This window comes from Lepisma saccharinum, chromosome 2, assembly GCF_977018435.1.
Source record: "Lepisma saccharinum chromosome 2, izLepSacc3.1, whole genome shotgun sequence".
NCBI lineage: Eukaryota > Metazoa > Arthropoda > Insecta > Zygentoma > Lepismatidae > Lepisma > Lepisma saccharinum.
The window spans coordinates 209,727,256-209,744,461 of NC_139230.1; the positions used below are offsets into that span (position 1 = coordinate 209,727,256).

Here is a 17,206-nt window from a genome sequence, read left to right on the forward strand (position 1 = left end):
TATCCATTTTATAAAGGTGTCTCCAAAACCAAAAGCCTTTAAAACACTGTACATATAGTTATGACTAACTCTATCATAAGCCTGTGAGAAATCCACTGATAAAATTGCGTTGCTAGCTTGCTGGTTTTGTTTTGTAATGATTACGTCACGTATGGCTTGTAATAAATGATGAATCGTTCTTTGAGGATTACATGCATATTGGGTGTCCCCTATTAGTTTATGCATGTAAGGAAATAGGCGGGTATTTAAGCATCTGCTAATGATCTTAATGTCACTACTTAGAATTGTAATCGGGCGGTAGTCAGAAACCACTTTGGGTTTCAGTTTTTTTGGAATAAAAACCATTATTCCTGTTCGACTTGAGGACCCTAATTTCCCACTCTGTAATACCTCATTAACCCATTGCGTGAAAACATCTCCAAAGAGATTCCAAAAGGTTTGGTAAAAGTCTGAGGGCAGGCCATCCTCTGCCGTTGATTTATTTCTGGCCGCTTTGAAAACTGCATTTCTTACTTCGGTATTCGTAAAAGGTTTACTAATTTCCGTTCGCTCTTCTTCTGTTAGTCTTTCTGTCACTTGGTTTGTGAAGTCCCACTCTGTTTCTAAGGGATTGTAAGCTTGACCCATTAAGTTTAAATAATACTGTAAAAATATGTTCTGAATTACTCTAGGATTAGTTGTGTCCTGTCCCGTAGCGTCTGTTATCTCTGTTATTAGGTGACTTTTAACGTGTCTATGCTCTTGTAAAATATGATATAAATTTGCCTCTTCGTCATTATCCAAGGGTAACTTTTTGCTTTTGATTTTTACGATACTTCTCTTTTTTCGGTGTAAAGAAAGTAATTTTGATTTCATCTCGTTAATGTAAGGCTTATTTACATGACCTTGTAAAGCTTGACTTTGTAAGTCGTGTAACACGGCATAATAGAAATTATACATGTTGTTAAAATCTCTACTTTTGTCTATACTATACATTTTACTAATATAACGAAATTTTGGTTTTACAATGAATTCCCACCAATCTGTCAAAGTCTTACTGGGTGATCTACGCCTAACTAACTCTTGCCAAGTGTCTTTTATTAACAGTTCATAATTTTTATCTGCCAATACGGAACAATTTAGCATCCAGTATCCTCTTCCCATATGTGATTTGTTTTGTTCCAATTTTATTTTTAAAATTAAGGCACTATGATCACTGAAGCACACAGGGAACACACTTACACTTTGTATATTTCCTTTATAACCCTTCGCTATATAAAATCGGTCAATGCGTGAGGAACTTCGAGTTGTAAAATGTGTAAATCCTGGTTGGTCTCTATTTTTACTACTCCATGCATCTGTTAACTGTAAACCTTTTGTCAATTCATAGAGTGCGCGGGAGAAATTATAACCTGGTTGTTGATCTTGCCTGTCTAGGACGGAATTGAAATCGCCAGCCACTAACGCATTCAGTGTATGGGATGTCAATTCTGGACTTAAGATTGTCGAAAAGAAGTGTTCTCGTTCTTGCTTATTATGACTTCCTGAAGGCGCGTATACATTGCATAAAAACAAGGGACCTAATTCCGCACTTATTAATCTTCCTGATGGGTGGAAGGTAACATTATGTAAATCAAGTCTTTGATGCACCGCTATTGCTGTGCCTTGATATGTGGCAGTAAAATTATTATGAACCTTGTACCTTGCCAGGGGTGAAAAATTGTCAATGCCTACTTCTTGTAGGAAGGCGATATCAATATCCGACTGTGACAGAAAATCATTTAACGCCATTAGTTTATTCTGACTTTGTAATTTGTTAAGGTTAATCGTTGCTAATGTAAATGTGTACATTAGGGTTGACAGGATCTTATTTAAGCAAAGCATTAATTATTTTTTGTACTTTATGCTCTGCAATTGTTCCACTTTTGACGCTGGGCATACTCACTCATATCTCTTCTTCACTACCTGAGATATGAACTGGAGGCATTTCTGTATCACTTGGTTTATGTGTCCCTGCCCCTATTAGTTCTAAGCTTGTTTCCTCTTTTCCTAAAAAAGGGTTTGGTTGAATAGGGTTATCTCTCTTGGGCTTGAGCTGTACTTCTACTGCTGTACTTACCACGTCATCCTTTTTTTGTTTCTTCGGACGTAAGGTCATGTGGTCTGTAGCATTTTTCCTCGCATCCCTGGCGGATCGTGAGCGGGTTTTTTTGGGGGTAGGTGCTGGAAATTCTGCTGCTGTGAACATCGAACTTGTTGGAATTTGGGGGTCTTGATTCGGGAAGTCGAATAGGGTGATTGGAACTATAGATTCGTTCCCACTTACACTTTCACTTGCACTTTCGTGCACACTTTCCTTGTTCCCGTCACTTGCATTATTTTCTTGCGGATTTAACTGTGGGGGTTTGGAGATCTTAGTACTGACCTTGGTCTCGTTGTCTTCAGTGACTTCCATCTGCTCGTGTTGTTCCTTGTGGTCCTCTGGTGTAGCCTGTCGGTATGCCGGTACTGGTAAAATAGTTCGGATATCCTGGTCATGAGCAGTTGAATCCCTAGGAGGGTGTGAAGAACTGGGGAGTGTATTTACCACCGCTGCAGCGTATCCAGCAGTGCGTGTCGACCTTGCCAACCTATTCTGGCACTGATGATGTAGGTGATCCTGCGCATTGCATCTAAAACAGAGTTTAGGTTGCCCTTCGTATGTGGTCCAGTAACGCTCTTCATTTAACGTAATGTAAGATGGCACCGGTTTTTGTAAGATGATGCGTACTATTTTCCTGCCCGTTCTGACTGGGTAGGGGAGAGAGGGGGAATAAACTTCATCTCGTACTGTTTGTACAATTCCGTATTTGGACATTTCGGTTGTTATGGCACTGTCTGGTAATTCCAGGGGCACTAAATGAATACGAACGATTGTGACAGGTTTGTCTGCTCTATGTACTGGTATATCATATTCTCCCGTGTCGTTTGTAAATACGAAGGTTCCTTTACTACGTGCTATTATTTCCGTGCAAAATTGTTCGGTGCTTACTTTAACAAACACTTGGTGTTTTACAAAGTCTACTTCGATACTCAACACGTCGGCAACGCGCAATTTCACTACATCTCTCATCCATTCATGGATGGCGAGCGTGGTCGGTCTTTGCTGCACACGGGCGAAGGAAAATTGCAAAGTATTTAACCTCTTGACCGGCATGACTGAGAAATTACATACGTCCACTTAACGTCACTGGTACTGAGCTGCTCGCTCGTCTGTTAATATAATATTCACCTGTCTGTAGAAAACTAATTCCGCGTGTTGATTATACTCTACTTGACGAATGTTCGGGAGCGCTCGCTAGACACGTCTGCTCGCTACCTCGCCTCGTCGCGGAGTGTTAACCACTCCGCCACAGTGGCCGGCTTAAGGGTGTTTGTTAAGATTTTGTGTTTTGTGTTAATTAATGTCTGGGTATGCGTAATTTTATCGACAAGGGAGGAACCAACGCCGGGCTCAGTTATCTTTCCGTAATCTTCGACTTCCGCCCTTTCTTACGCATTACAATATATACAGGATTTGACATCAAGATTGCTGTCAGTAACAAATCACAGGTATATCGCGACTTACGGTTTCGCGATCCCTGTGGCACAAAGGACTTGAATTAACTCAATAACGTTATTTTCTTACCCTCCTGAACGACTCGTGCAACAGCACAGTATGTCACCATGTTTACACCAAATATATATTTGATAACGACAGCTCTGAGACGTCGGACTACTCACTGGCGGGAACTGTACCACGGTAAAACTTCAAATCTATAGTTCAATTTGATACATTGAAACCAGCGACTATGCATCCAACCTTCTGACCGACGCTCACTTGTTGCTACTATCAAGCGCCGGTGAGAACGTGGATGGCGTGTTAGAGGCTAGTAGGTCGAGAAGAAAAGGAAAACGCACATGATGGTTCCGGAGAAACTCTGCACATTTTTTTTTCCTTTTGTTATTTTCCAGTGTATAAAACGTGGATGCTTAATGTATTTGAAAATTGGGCGTAACTTGGGGAGGGGCAGAAACGAAATTGGGACATAGAGGGGGGAAAGATCAAAAAGTTTTATATCCCACAAAAATAGCATCCATGGCTATTTTCATAAATGTTACATTTGCGAAATAAGAAAAAAATATTCATGATTTCCCTCCTCAGGACCGAGAAGGTTAAGAAAGTACAATTAACTTCCAAATTTTAATAATGCTAAATATTATGTTAGTTAGTTGAGCGAGTTAGTTGGTCCACGTTATCCACAAGAAGGCTAATCGGGACTGGACCTACAACCTAAATATTATGGACTGACCAATGTCCCCTTGCCCTAACCAAGTTATGTTTACGACCAATAGGGAATATATTTTAGTGATATGAATCCAATTTCATACTATTGCACAGTGAATATTATTATATCTGCTAATTGAACTTTAATAAATTTTCCCGGAACCTCGTGAATGTAGATCAGTGGCGCAGGAACGTTTTTAGGTCAGTCATATGCCATAAGTAATGAAGAAGATTTGTATCTTATCTTTTTTTAAAAAAGTGTATCTCCCTTACGCAAAAGAGCATTCGTCTGGAGCGTGATTTTCTGAGAGTAAACTTTACGTGATTCCATCGTTCCACACACACTTTAAACAATTTTCATCTCCTTATAGAGGATTTCAAGAACACAGGTCAATGAACTAACTAGTAGAAGCAAGCACAACGTAATAGAATAAGTTTACAATGGTATGAATTTCTGTGGTAAGGAAGACGGTGCTTTTAAGTTATAAACAATGTAAACTTTTTTTTAGTGATCGAATTGAAAAAAAGTTTCTTTTAGCAGTAGCACCTTGCGTCTGTCAAATTATCTAAGAGGGGGATACAATTGAATTTACGGATTTAGGTGGTACGCACAGTAACCCGCTTCAAAAATTGGGCCCCCTTTCCTCTGCCACTGATGTTGATGACGTGTCTCGAACATAAGTAGCTACATAGATTGAAAATGAACTGGATTCCTTAATACTTTGTCCACTATGAAATGCACATTTTACAATGACGATGACAATACGGTCCCCCAAAGCTCTCCGCCGTATTGAGTGGGGCCCTACTCAGATCTACTGGCGCTGCAGGTAACAGCAGCCTCCCTCGGGTCCAACCATCAGTCACCGATAAGTCAGGCCCTAGGGAGCCCTCCTTGTTGTGTGAGCATGCTTCATGCGGTTAGGCTGTTTAACTACGTGAAAGAACACCTAGTGTGTGTGATACTAGCTGCCTCTGCCCTTAAAGCACTTGCCGTTAATTCTTAATGAAGGCGAATGAAAAGGAGATATTAAAGGTTCCTCGCGTATGAAAGAAATATGACACCACACTCTAGGTCAGTAAAAATCCTGCGAATTTAAATGTATGAGAACACTTGGTTGCATTATACAATTTGAAATTGATTAGTGAGTTGTTTGGCTTGTGTTCGGGGAATGGTTTTAAAGATTTGATTGATTGATTGATTGATTGATTGATTTAGTTTATTTTACTTCGCGTTTTGTGCCTCTTGGCTAATTTGTGATGATGGGGATGAGTGATGAAAGGATGAAATTGAAGAATGGACATTCACAAACAACCAAGCCCGAGCGGGATTCGAACCCGGGACCCTTGATGTCGTAGCGCGATGTGCTAACCACTCGGCCACAGGGTCCGGCATGGTTTTAAAGAAAATGGTCTAAATGGAATTTAAAAGTTGAATGGTTAGGATTCTGCGATAGAGTGGCTGTAATAAGTATTCAAACTAACGGGATGTTAGTGGGAGGTTATGCATTGTTGGTTTGAGGGTATTTATTAAGATTTTCTTTTGTGAATTAATCAGTTTAGTTTTTTCGCTGTTTAGTATTAGTCTAGTATGCCTTTTCTCCAATACAAATGTTATCTTTCATAGTTGAAGCAAATGTAGATAAGATATTTCATTTCCAGATTTCAAGATGTTCCAGAGCCTCGGAGCTTGAACTGGCATTAGCATTTGCTTCTGAATAGAGCAAGCCAACAATAACTGAACGAGTCTCAAAAATATGCTAATTGCAATAAACTTTGGTCACTCAAGTAGCGTGAAGAGTGTTAAAGTATAAAATGGACCCTTATAGCTCTGGATATGGCTTTCACGGTTTGATTTCATTTGATTGTGTTAAACTATGAAATTGATTATATTGATAAATATAGCTAATTATCAAAGATTCCATTCTGTTTTCTAATCCAAAAATCATGTACTCATAGCTTTAGCTGTTCATTTGATTGTGTCAAACTATGAAATGTACCCTTATAGCTCTGCCTGTTCATTTGATTGTCTTAAACTATGAAATGTTCCCTTATAGCTCTGGCTATGGCTTTCGTCGTTTGATTTCTTTTGATTAAGTTTATTTCACGTTGCTTTTCTGTCACTTTTGGATATCGCGAAGATGAGAATGAATGGTGATAAGATGAAATAGATGAAGTGACTAACACAAGCTTAGGGACGAACACAACACGAGTTCCTCTGTTTCATGGTCTGTAACAAATAATCGACAAAAGCGTTCACCTACCGTAGCTAGTGATTTCATTACTTTCAGAGATGTACTCGTATTTCCTCCACATTGCACTATATAGGTGGGCAATCAAAGATGTATAATCACACACACCTCATCACATCATCAACCATTGTGTATCAAATCACTCTGCGTCGTAGCCAATAAGAACTGAAAATAGTTCTCAGAAGCAGGGTTGGTCTTCATATCATGATGAGTTTCCTGGGATGTATTGGTTAGCAAAATAGCAGGTTCATGTATCCAACAAATCCTTGACACCATTTACGCAGGTAATAACTGTTAAACATATGATAACATATGTTCATCGGAAAAGTCTCTCACTTCCAAGTAGTACACCCTGAACTGTATTTTGCTGACTAGCGAGCTCTGACGTCTGGACTCGCAGCCAGTATAATTCTCTTGTGAGGCTCGTGTAATGCTATCCATGTTTGTGAAGCAACGTGAAATAAACAAAATCAAATCAAACCGTAAAAGCCATAGACAGAGCTATAAGGGGCATTTCACGGTTGGGCATTTCATAGTTGAAGAACCAAAGTGCAATGCAAATGAACATGTTTTGAGACACATTCAGCAATTGTTGGCCTGCTAATGTCAGTTGGAGCTCAGAGGGGCTGAAACATTTGCTTCAGTTCTGAAAGATAACAGGATACTGCTACTCTGTGGTTGCAATACATTTAAATTGACTACTAAAAGTGGTACACGTTGTAAGTGCCAAAAGCGAAAGTGTTCTTACGCACACACTGTTAGAAGTTACCGTGAAATTTAATACATCCTACCGTAAAAATTTTACGGACTCGACCGTGGAATCGGAAATACTTCCATACCGTTTTAGACCAAGCCGCGCATGCGCATTTGTGTCGCTTGTCAACTTTCACAGGCCAACATGGCCGAAGCGTATGTTTTTGTTGCTGTGTTGTGCTTCTTTATCGATGGTTGTGCTTCGAATGCCTGCGTGGAAAGTAAATCTACATAACTCAAGGTACGTATAATGTTTTTATTTTTTAACATAATGGAATGAAAATTCATTGTAACACAGTTTATTAGTGCTATATTATTATTATTGTACTGCTGTACTATGCAACGAAGCCAAAACCACGTGCATTTATTCAATTTGCTTGTGTAGTGGAAGATATAAATTCATTGCAAATACCGGTCATTTTCATTAGGTAGTATACAAACGATATATGAAGTGCGTGTCTGTTGTTTACAAGTAGTAGCCTACTCAGAAATTTTTGAAAGCAGAAACTTGCAATAGCCGAGTTACGGATGGTAGAAATGTTTAGTAACAGTCTCTGAGGTACAATTTTTTCTTACTTGACAGGTTTTGATGTTTTATGTAACATAGAATGTGCTTCTAAGCGCGGAAAGCACGAACAACCGCGATATTTGATCCCAAACCACAGCTCACGTAAATTAAAAACCTCCTATCTCGGAGTACTTTCGCAACTTTTTATTGGTCAAAATTGGTGTATGCATATTCAAATAGCTTAAAATACGTGCAAATGATAACGTCACCAAACTTAGCACTACTAACAATAGTTACACTTCTATTTTGGTTTTGTGAGTTTTAAGTCCTTCGTGTTTGATTTACTTTATTTTATAATACATTTAAAATGTAAAATTAATATTTATTTTCAATTATTGACTTTTATTATTAATATTTTGGGTGCACTTGCACAAAGCCTTCGAGCTTCCCTGCTTCTGGCTAAGGAAACTAGGTGCTTTACTTCACCATAACTCATTTCCCTGAGCTAAAAACAGCAGAAAAGCTACATAAATAACTTAATCTTTATAAAAAATGCAAAAACTTTCACTTGGTGGTACAGAAAGTCAAGGGTACCTAACTATTCATCTGGCATAACAGCCTAAAAGTACTGGCTGAAATTGTATGGATTTCATCAGTAGTGACTGAATGATACTGTTAATCCTGAACCTCCACACATAAATAATTCCAGGGAAGGGTTTAAAAGCTTTACGGGAAAAAAATGACACGGTGTGCTTCAATTGTCCCCTTCCTTCACTTATCCTGTACACTGAAAAAAAAATCATGGAAATTAGCCGAAATTTATCTGAAAGTCCCAAAATTATAGTAAAATTCAATATTGGGTTCTAGACCCCATCAGAGTAAAGATATTTTGATCTAGCTAAGGTTATCTGTTGAGAAGTATTTAATCCCATGGGAGATTTATAAATGAAGAACTGGTCTCCCAATATTGTTCATTTTATTCATAATTTTGTATTTAGGTAAGTAGAATTACATAATTTTGACAAAATGTCAAGTGAATGGTTAAAAATACAAATTTATGAGTAATTATAATAGTGTACATTTACACAAGTTGGAGGTGTTATATTTAACTTTGTATGTGAAAACAAAATTGAAACTTAGAAATTTTTATCTGCGGAACACTGAGGAATTTTCTAAAAAAAAAAGATGGCAACATTGATTTTCACTAATATTAACTATTTGGATGTTCCATAACATATTGAGCATCCACTTAAAATCCTTCTGCTAGTTCTAAGCAAATAATGTGAAGTAAAAGCAAAATTTTTGTAATAATTCAAAATTCCTTCGGTTTTGCGGCATTTTCCAAGAATGACACTTTTACATAAAAACTGAGTGGTACTGACATGAAAGATGTTAGTTCTTGGTGTTATTTTGTATTTCCCTTCAAGTTTAAACTGTTTATGACTGCAACAATTAGCATTCATGCATATTTAACTGTAATTAGGTATCTTATGACTGATTTAAAATTCTTTTTCTCTCGCAAGAATTGCAATTTTGGACAAAATTTGGATTTAAAGTTCTAGTAATCAAAACAATGACACAACATAAGTTTAATACAGTAGATTTAGGTAATTTATGGTTTGATTGTTATCATTAAGTTTAAACCTGTTCAAAATTGTTAATAATTTATGGTTTTCATGCTCAAAATTCATTTAATTACAGGTTTTTATGAGAAATTCTGATTTTAAGTCTGGAAAGTAAAAGATATGCCAAGAACTGTGCCAATGGGTAGTGAGCTGTGAAATTTCTGTGGGAGGTCCTAGAAACTGCATTGGAACCTCTTTTGGACAAGATCCACAAGTAAGTTGCTTTTCATGTTTTCAACTAGAACCTGAAGCAACAAAATACCCACCCCTCCTCCCATTAGAAATGGATCCAATAAGTTTTTATAAGAAATTTGAAATGTTACTCACTCAATGGTTGGAAGTTAGCTTGAAAGATAAATAAAATAAATCATGGTAAAGGTTATTGAAAGTTTTCAATCTTGTGTTCTGACAACTATTATTCAATCCCTTTACCTTTACTTCCCATGTGAATGGCTGTATGTGGAAAGAGTGGGTCATGGAATTGAACAATTACTTGAATTGATACTAACACACAGGGCCTACTTTTTTAAAAAATGCTGCCAATTTATCATACAAACTCCTGTAACTATTTAAGGTCAGAGTGGGCTTTCCTTAAAAGTGGGCCAATTGACATTCTTTGAAATAACCCTTACGTGTATTGAATGCAAGTTGTTTTTTTTTTTGTTTGTTCATATATTTGATATTTTGAATGAGATTCTTAAATTTATTATTGTTATTACAGGATCGTCCCTAATAGAATGCATGGAAATTATGATTTCAATTGAGGAAGGATTGATAGAATGCTTGGCTTCCTAAATGCTATATCAGTATCCATTTCAAGCATGCAACACATTGGAGTTTGGCAAAAGGTATGTTGTATCATGTGTGAATGGAACACTGCACAAACTTTCACATAATAATTAAAAAGCTCCAAATTTGTAGTTCAAATATTTTTAATTCTCCTGAAATATTCACATCAATTCAGTGCATAAAACAGGTGGTTGGGTCAGTGGCAATGTGGTTTTAGTGCTAGACCCATACTTTAATCACCAAACATTCAGAGTTTGAGTCTTCTTGTCAGTATGGATGTGGTTTGTTGTACAATGAGATGCATAAGAATTGCAAAGTAAATTGTCCATCGCCATGTTTATTGCCCTTGTTTTACGAAATGAGTGCTTAAAAAAATGAAACAAAATGTCAAACAAGCTGCTGAAAATTTCTACACCAGCACTTGCATACATAAAAGGTCAGTCCCTAAAAACACGAAAGAAGCAAGAGAAATATGAATGAAAATTGTTATGGACAATTTGCTGACCCAATACTTGTGCATCCCACTGTACCATTTATTATTTAATCATAATATTGGTCATTTCTCATCTTAGTATTGTCTCTTAGATCTAAAAGATGAATGGTTTAAACACTGAATGCAGTACTGGGTTTACCATATGATTTGGCACACACGGAACGGAAGTAAGGTAAAGCCCATCATGCACCATGACATGAAGGCACAGCGCAATGTGGAAGTTGGGCCCCACCAGTGCTGTGATACCATAATTTACCACAGCTATACACTAAATTTCATGAAACGTTAAGTGGAGACCATGTTTCCATTAAATATGGATTATGTTTCTATTAAATATATGGATGAAATCTGCAAACTTCTCTAAAAATGTGGAAAACGTGGTGGAATACTGATGATGATGATGATATATGTCATTTTACAAATAAAAACAAATATGGAATACATATTTTCATGATTGCATTTCAACATGCAGGCTACAGTACAGCATGTTATTGTATCTCCATTTCTTGTTTCATTGCTTTTTTGAATTTTAGTTTTGTTTTCTGTTAACCACTTTAATAATACTCGTAATGACACTGAAAATGAAAACTTGCAAAAACGTACATAAGAAGTTCTCTTCTTGTTTTGAACTGACATAATGCAGACTTCAATTGTCTCATGGCAGTAAAGACACCCAACTAACTGGATTGTCATGGTTCACATAGGAGATGTACTGCGTAGAAATTTTTGCAAAGACAATTCAGGCTTGACCAGGACACAAACCAAGTTCTTTGGCAAATCATGTCATTGCTCTACAGACTGAAATAAACCAGGGCTGGCTTAGTAGCTAAGTTAGTATAGTTACTTTTTCAAATTACTTTACTCTATGGGTAACTGGGAAGGGAGGGGGTGAGACAGCTGAAACATGGTACTGATCACATCATCTCCACTGTAGCCAGTAGATAATGTGGAACCATGTGCCTTCATGGAATGGTGACAATTTCTGCCACCTTTCCACATATGTATTTATTTTTTGAGGGAACTGTATCAGTGGGAAACTACTACTGAGCTTACGCACCACTGAACACCTTTGACAATGTTATTCTGTTACTTGAGAATTAATGAAATTTTAAATTTATGCTGCTGCAATAGCATTTGGTTTTGTATCAAATTCCTTAATGGTATATTTCTTCTTCCCAGGTGATTTAATCCAGCAGAAGGGTCCTAAGTTAAGAAGAAAAAAGCACAAGTGCAATGTAGTAATTATTTGACAAAATGCAAAGAAACAAGTGTAAAGTGAAAATAAATAAAAAGTAAATTATAATTATGTACTTGGTTGATTTGAATAAATTATTTATATTATTTGAATTATTATATCTCATTTGAAAATTCCATTTTTAAAACTGAAAAGTATTTGAGGATTGCACCAATAGCAGGGATGGAAGATTGGTAGTAATGTCAGTAAAATCCAGTTTTTTTTAATCTTATTTTACTTATTTATTTATTAATTTTTTATGTTGAATTGATTCTCTTGGGCTATCGATCAAGTGGGTTCTGCAACTGTTTCTGAGCTTTTGAGAATAATGCCACTATCTTCAGGCTAGAATTACTTCTTTACCTTTACCCTGAAGATGAGAATAAAGTCAGATCTAGGAACTTCTCAGACTTTTGTAGAATTCATGTGGTCAAGGAGAGAGAATCTTTTCATCATTTGCCTACAGAAAAACTTCGGCTTATTATAGTATTGTGTGTGTTTATGAGTGCAATTTGTGATTTACTTGTTGCATTGTGAGGAACTTGAAGTGAAATTATTTTTTTTCAGTTCAATTACAGATATTTTTGTAATATTTCCTAATTTAAGTAATAATAATTATTGTACTAACAAAGTAGTCTCATTATGGAAATGTATTTCCATAAATGCTAAAACATTGAAATTTTAAGGTTTGAGGGCTAAGTTTTCCTTTCTGCTTTCTATTATGTTATTCACAGGCATGGAAGTCCGCAGAATTTTTTCCAGGGAGGGGCAAGTAAGGTAATTTTTTCCAGGGGGGGCAAAGGACACATATTTTCCTCCAAAATAGTGGTGCCCTCTCAAAAAACAATATTTCAGTCTGAAATTATCATGTTTCTTCAACGAATTTATAATAATTAACATAAATTACTGTGATTGAAATGAAATCATGTGTGAAATATATAATTTTTAGGTACACATTCATTTTCCAGGGAGGGGCCATGGCCCCCCTTGCCCCCCTTCTGGACGCCCATGTTCACAGGATTCCTGAATATCTGAAAACACTGAGAATTTGTTTTTTGCTTGGAAGGATTTTAAACATATTTCACCTTTTCCTCATAACTGTTTTTCTTTGTGAATGTATCATATCCTTACAATGCATTCGCGCACACATACATATTGTAGTAAATGGAGAGGTATGGTTTCAAGTCCACTTTATGTTCAGATAGGCTAATTGGGGCTGGACCTACAGTTTTGAAGTGGAATCCAAACCATTGCATTATGCCTCCACCAGGGTATTGAACTCAGGACTCGATCACAAGGTAAGAATAATAGCATTGTGCCATCAGAGGGCCTGGAAGTATCTAATAAAATAATTAAAACATTGCCTTCAAGAACATGTTAATTTTGTCCAATGAAAATGTATGACATTGATGGTTATGGAGTTGGTGAAATGCTATTTTATTTATAAGTTGTAATTATTATTTTGGTATTTTTGTTTCTTTCTGCATATTGGGTTAAATGTGATAATGATTATAAATGACGGAATGGGTATAATAAATACAATGATACTCATGTATGAACTGGGTTTCATACCTGGCACATGTAGCTTTATGGGACGTTAGCTCACCAGTCCACTACAGAAGCCAGAAGGGGACTCTAATACGTAATTCGTAGTTCAGTATTTCCCCCTAGTTAAACAGGTAATTTTTACTTTCTAACTACTGTCGACCTGTGCAAGGGTACGTAAATCAATTGTGTGTTGTGCAAATGTAAAATTCTCTCTAAATGCCTTAGTATCGTGGAAAACGATGAACTGTGCTGCCAAGGAGTGTTTTAAGCACATACATTGGCAGTGAAATTGGAAATTTTATACCTATGCCAGAACATAATCAATCATCAATATGTAATGTGAAAATAACTTTTTGACATTGTCTGGCCAAAAAGGTATCATTTTTTACATTATGCAAAAAGGTATTCCATCTAAATACAGCCAATTATTGTTTAAATTACGGCATTATGCCGTATTTTTTAAAAAACAAACTTGTTAAAATTACGGTATATTACCGTTTAATATACAGGTATCCGTAAAAAGAAATTTACGGTCACCGTAATTTTTACGGTATCTGGATGGCAGCGAGAATTGACGGTCTTGGACCGTTTTTTTTACTGTCAACTTTTTACAGTGCATCAGCCACTTTTCACGTTTACCACATTATAAAGCATGGCACATTTTACAGTTTAACGTGGAAAACGGTGTTTGAATTATTGTGGCACTTACAGCGTTTACCAATTTTAGTCATCAATTCTCGATAACCTTCGGAATTTCAGTAAAATCGAGCAACTGGAGTTTGCATCTGCAATCAGTTACGTATATGATTTTTTTTTTCATCAGGACACAAGCGCCTATGTGGCAAGTTACCCAACATGTAATCATCAGGTATCTACGAAAAATTTGCAAGGACTACATACATGTTTTGGGCTAGTCTGTCACCTGATCAATTTATAGAATCATATTTCACCGTATCATATTAGTTAAATATATTGCTCATACATTTGAAAACAGAAAAGTAAATTAACAAACGCTACTGAACGAAACACCGTAGAAAAAATACATTACGTTCTCACGAATATCGCAAAAACTGGAAAACAAATTACATAGTTTGTTACATATTTTGTGTACAATGCACCATTTTTGACATATTAACTTATCAATTTTCAAGATGATTTTTTTCGCCAGTTTTTCAAGATGACAGCGAACTTACGGGTCAGAGAATGGTAAACTTTTCAAAATCGGATTTGTCACATTTTTTTACTACAGAGGCAATTCGTTACATTTCTGTTGCAATTAGTTCCCCTGATGGCCAAAAAATATCACAACTTTACAAGATTATTTAAGCAATAAGCGGAAACCTTAGAAAACCTTCTCCCCGAGGCAGCCAGTAGCGAAAAATGATTTTGTCAAAACAAACGTTCTGCGCTGTGAACGGGGCCGATAGATAGCTTGGCCGAGGTATAGTAAGATTTTGTGTTGTGTTAGTTAATAATTATTTAATTATAAATAATTAACTAACACAAAATCTTACTATACCTCGGAGAAGCCATCTCCCATTCACAGCGCACAACGTTTGTTTTGACAAAATCATGTTTCGCTGCTGGCTGCCTTAAATTAATAATTAATTCAGTTTGGTTTTATTTCAGAATGCAGTGTTAGAGACGTCTATAGTAAGGCCACGCTAAATTCCGGCGCGGGAACGCTCTTGTGGCAGTGAACAGCCAATTAGGCCTACCGTTGACCTATACTGTCATATACCATATAAAATTGGGGCAAGAAGCGGCAACCTTAGAATCCCTGCACCCTGAAGCAGGCAGGCGGGAGATAGCTTCGCCAAGGTAAGGTTTTGGGTTGTGTTAATTAATTTTGTTTGGTTTTATTTCAGAAAGACACCTTTGTCATGTGTTAGTGGTGTCTGGACTTACGCCGGGCTGAGTTTTTTCTCGCCACCCCCCAAAAGGTCCCCTTTGTCCTACGCCCTTTCTCAGAGCACTCCGAAGAGGCGTTCCAGTCTCGCTCGGCACCCCGCCCAGCGGTCAGAGAGGCCTCCCTCCTTCGCCAGTTTCCTCCGGTCGGTTTAGCCAACCGGTGAAGCAGAGACAACTCCGACAGGCTGGCGGTCACGCCGGGCGAGGCCAGAACTCACTGGTTCCTCTCTTCATCTATACTCTGTCCCAGTTAACTGTGGAGCAAGGCCGCGCATAGCGTCAGAGAAACGAGGGAAATCATTGGCCAAAGCAAAGCAGCAGACATTGATGGGAAGGCTGGTAACTTCAGTCACTTTCCGCCACTCCACGTAATTCCGTTCCTCTCATGTGTTCAATGGTGGAGCCGTCTCGCGCCACTCCTTGCGTAGAGACTTGTTTTAGTTTGACTGCTCCACAGTTAGCTGTAGTGTTGCCACGAGACGAGACTTTGGCCTGTCTCGTCTCGTAGAAATGTTGTGAAATGCTGTCTCGTCTCGAAAATATTCGTTTGTCTCGCGACACATGATCAATCTCGTCTCGTCTCGAATTTTTAAAAGCCTGTTCCGTCTCGTCCCGTGGGCAACACTATAGTTAGCTGGGACGGAGTATACTCACTGTCTGTGTATTCTGCCCACCGCAAATTTCTTTCCAGTGAGAATTAGTTCTATTGGCCAAAGTGATTTTGTTGTCTCGACTAAAAACTCGCTCTGTCAGAACCACGACGGTGTGTTGGCAGTAGAGGTCAGGGAAACAGCACAAAATTGCAATTACAGCCCTTTCCCTAAACCCAGAGCTGCTTATATGAGGCATAGTGTCATTTCAATGATAAAAAAATATGTAAGAAATCACCCAAGTTCCCACAGGTGCCTGCTAAGTGTAGTTGGTTGATAGAATATTTGCGCTCCCATTGTCTCGCGGTGATTGGTGTGTCTTAAGATTTTTGCAATAATATGGAGAATTTAGAGGCTCAAAATAGGTTAATTCTAGTCCAAACGTGCGTAAAATTAAATATAAAATCACTTCACCGATTTGTACTGTAAGAGTTGGGTGGGAACCCTTGTCAGCTCGCTCTAATAAATAAATAATTACTTGTACATCGTAATCAAAAAAAAAGGTGAAACAACTGCTGCAAACCAGCTACTATGGAATGATACTATGGCTGAGCCGATACCACTTCGGACCAATACCGATACTCTTAACGATTCCCAACGATACCGATACTTGAAAATTGCAATAATTAAAATTTGTTCAAAATATTAGTCATTATTGGTTTGTAAATATTCTTCTCCAATTACATGCATCAATTACCAGTACATTTGCTTTAGAATATTCAAGAATTACATCATAATATTAAAATAAATGTTATGTAATCACAATATATATATATATATATATATATATATATATATTTACAAAATTGGTGAAAAATAAAAATAATTTTTGAATTTTGCATAGTTCCCAGGGTAATTAGAACCTGCGAAACTGTCGCGCGGCATTTTTGCGGATCCTGTAAAAGATCAATGTGCCGTAAAAGTATCGTCTGGAACCGGTAGATGTATTCCAACTGATACTTTCCGATACCGATACCACTGGCAACGGGACAGCCGTGTTATATATTCAAATGTAAAATGGCTATAACGCTGTATTTGGAATCCTTTTCTAAATAAATGCAGAAACATTTTAACGATCCACATCCGAATTCCTACTTTACTACAGTGTCCAGTATTATGAATGTTTAAAAATAAAAATAATAAATGCACTCTTTTAATTCT

The 17,206-nt window shown here is 37.2% G+C and overlaps 1 long non-coding RNA gene across 1 annotated transcript; it reads left to right on the forward strand.

Moving 5' to 3' along the window:
• Nucleotides 1-7,376: 7,376 nt before the first annotated feature.
• LOC145981142 (uncharacterized) lies at nt 7,377-12,049 on the forward strand. The gene is made up of 4 exons (XR_014440935.1): nt 7,377-7,528; nt 9,497-9,634; nt 10,142-10,268; nt 11,882-12,049. It is a non-coding gene; the product is annotated as an uncharacterized LOC145981142 (long non-coding RNA).
• The last annotated feature ends 5,157 nt before the right edge of the window (nt 12,050-17,206 follow it).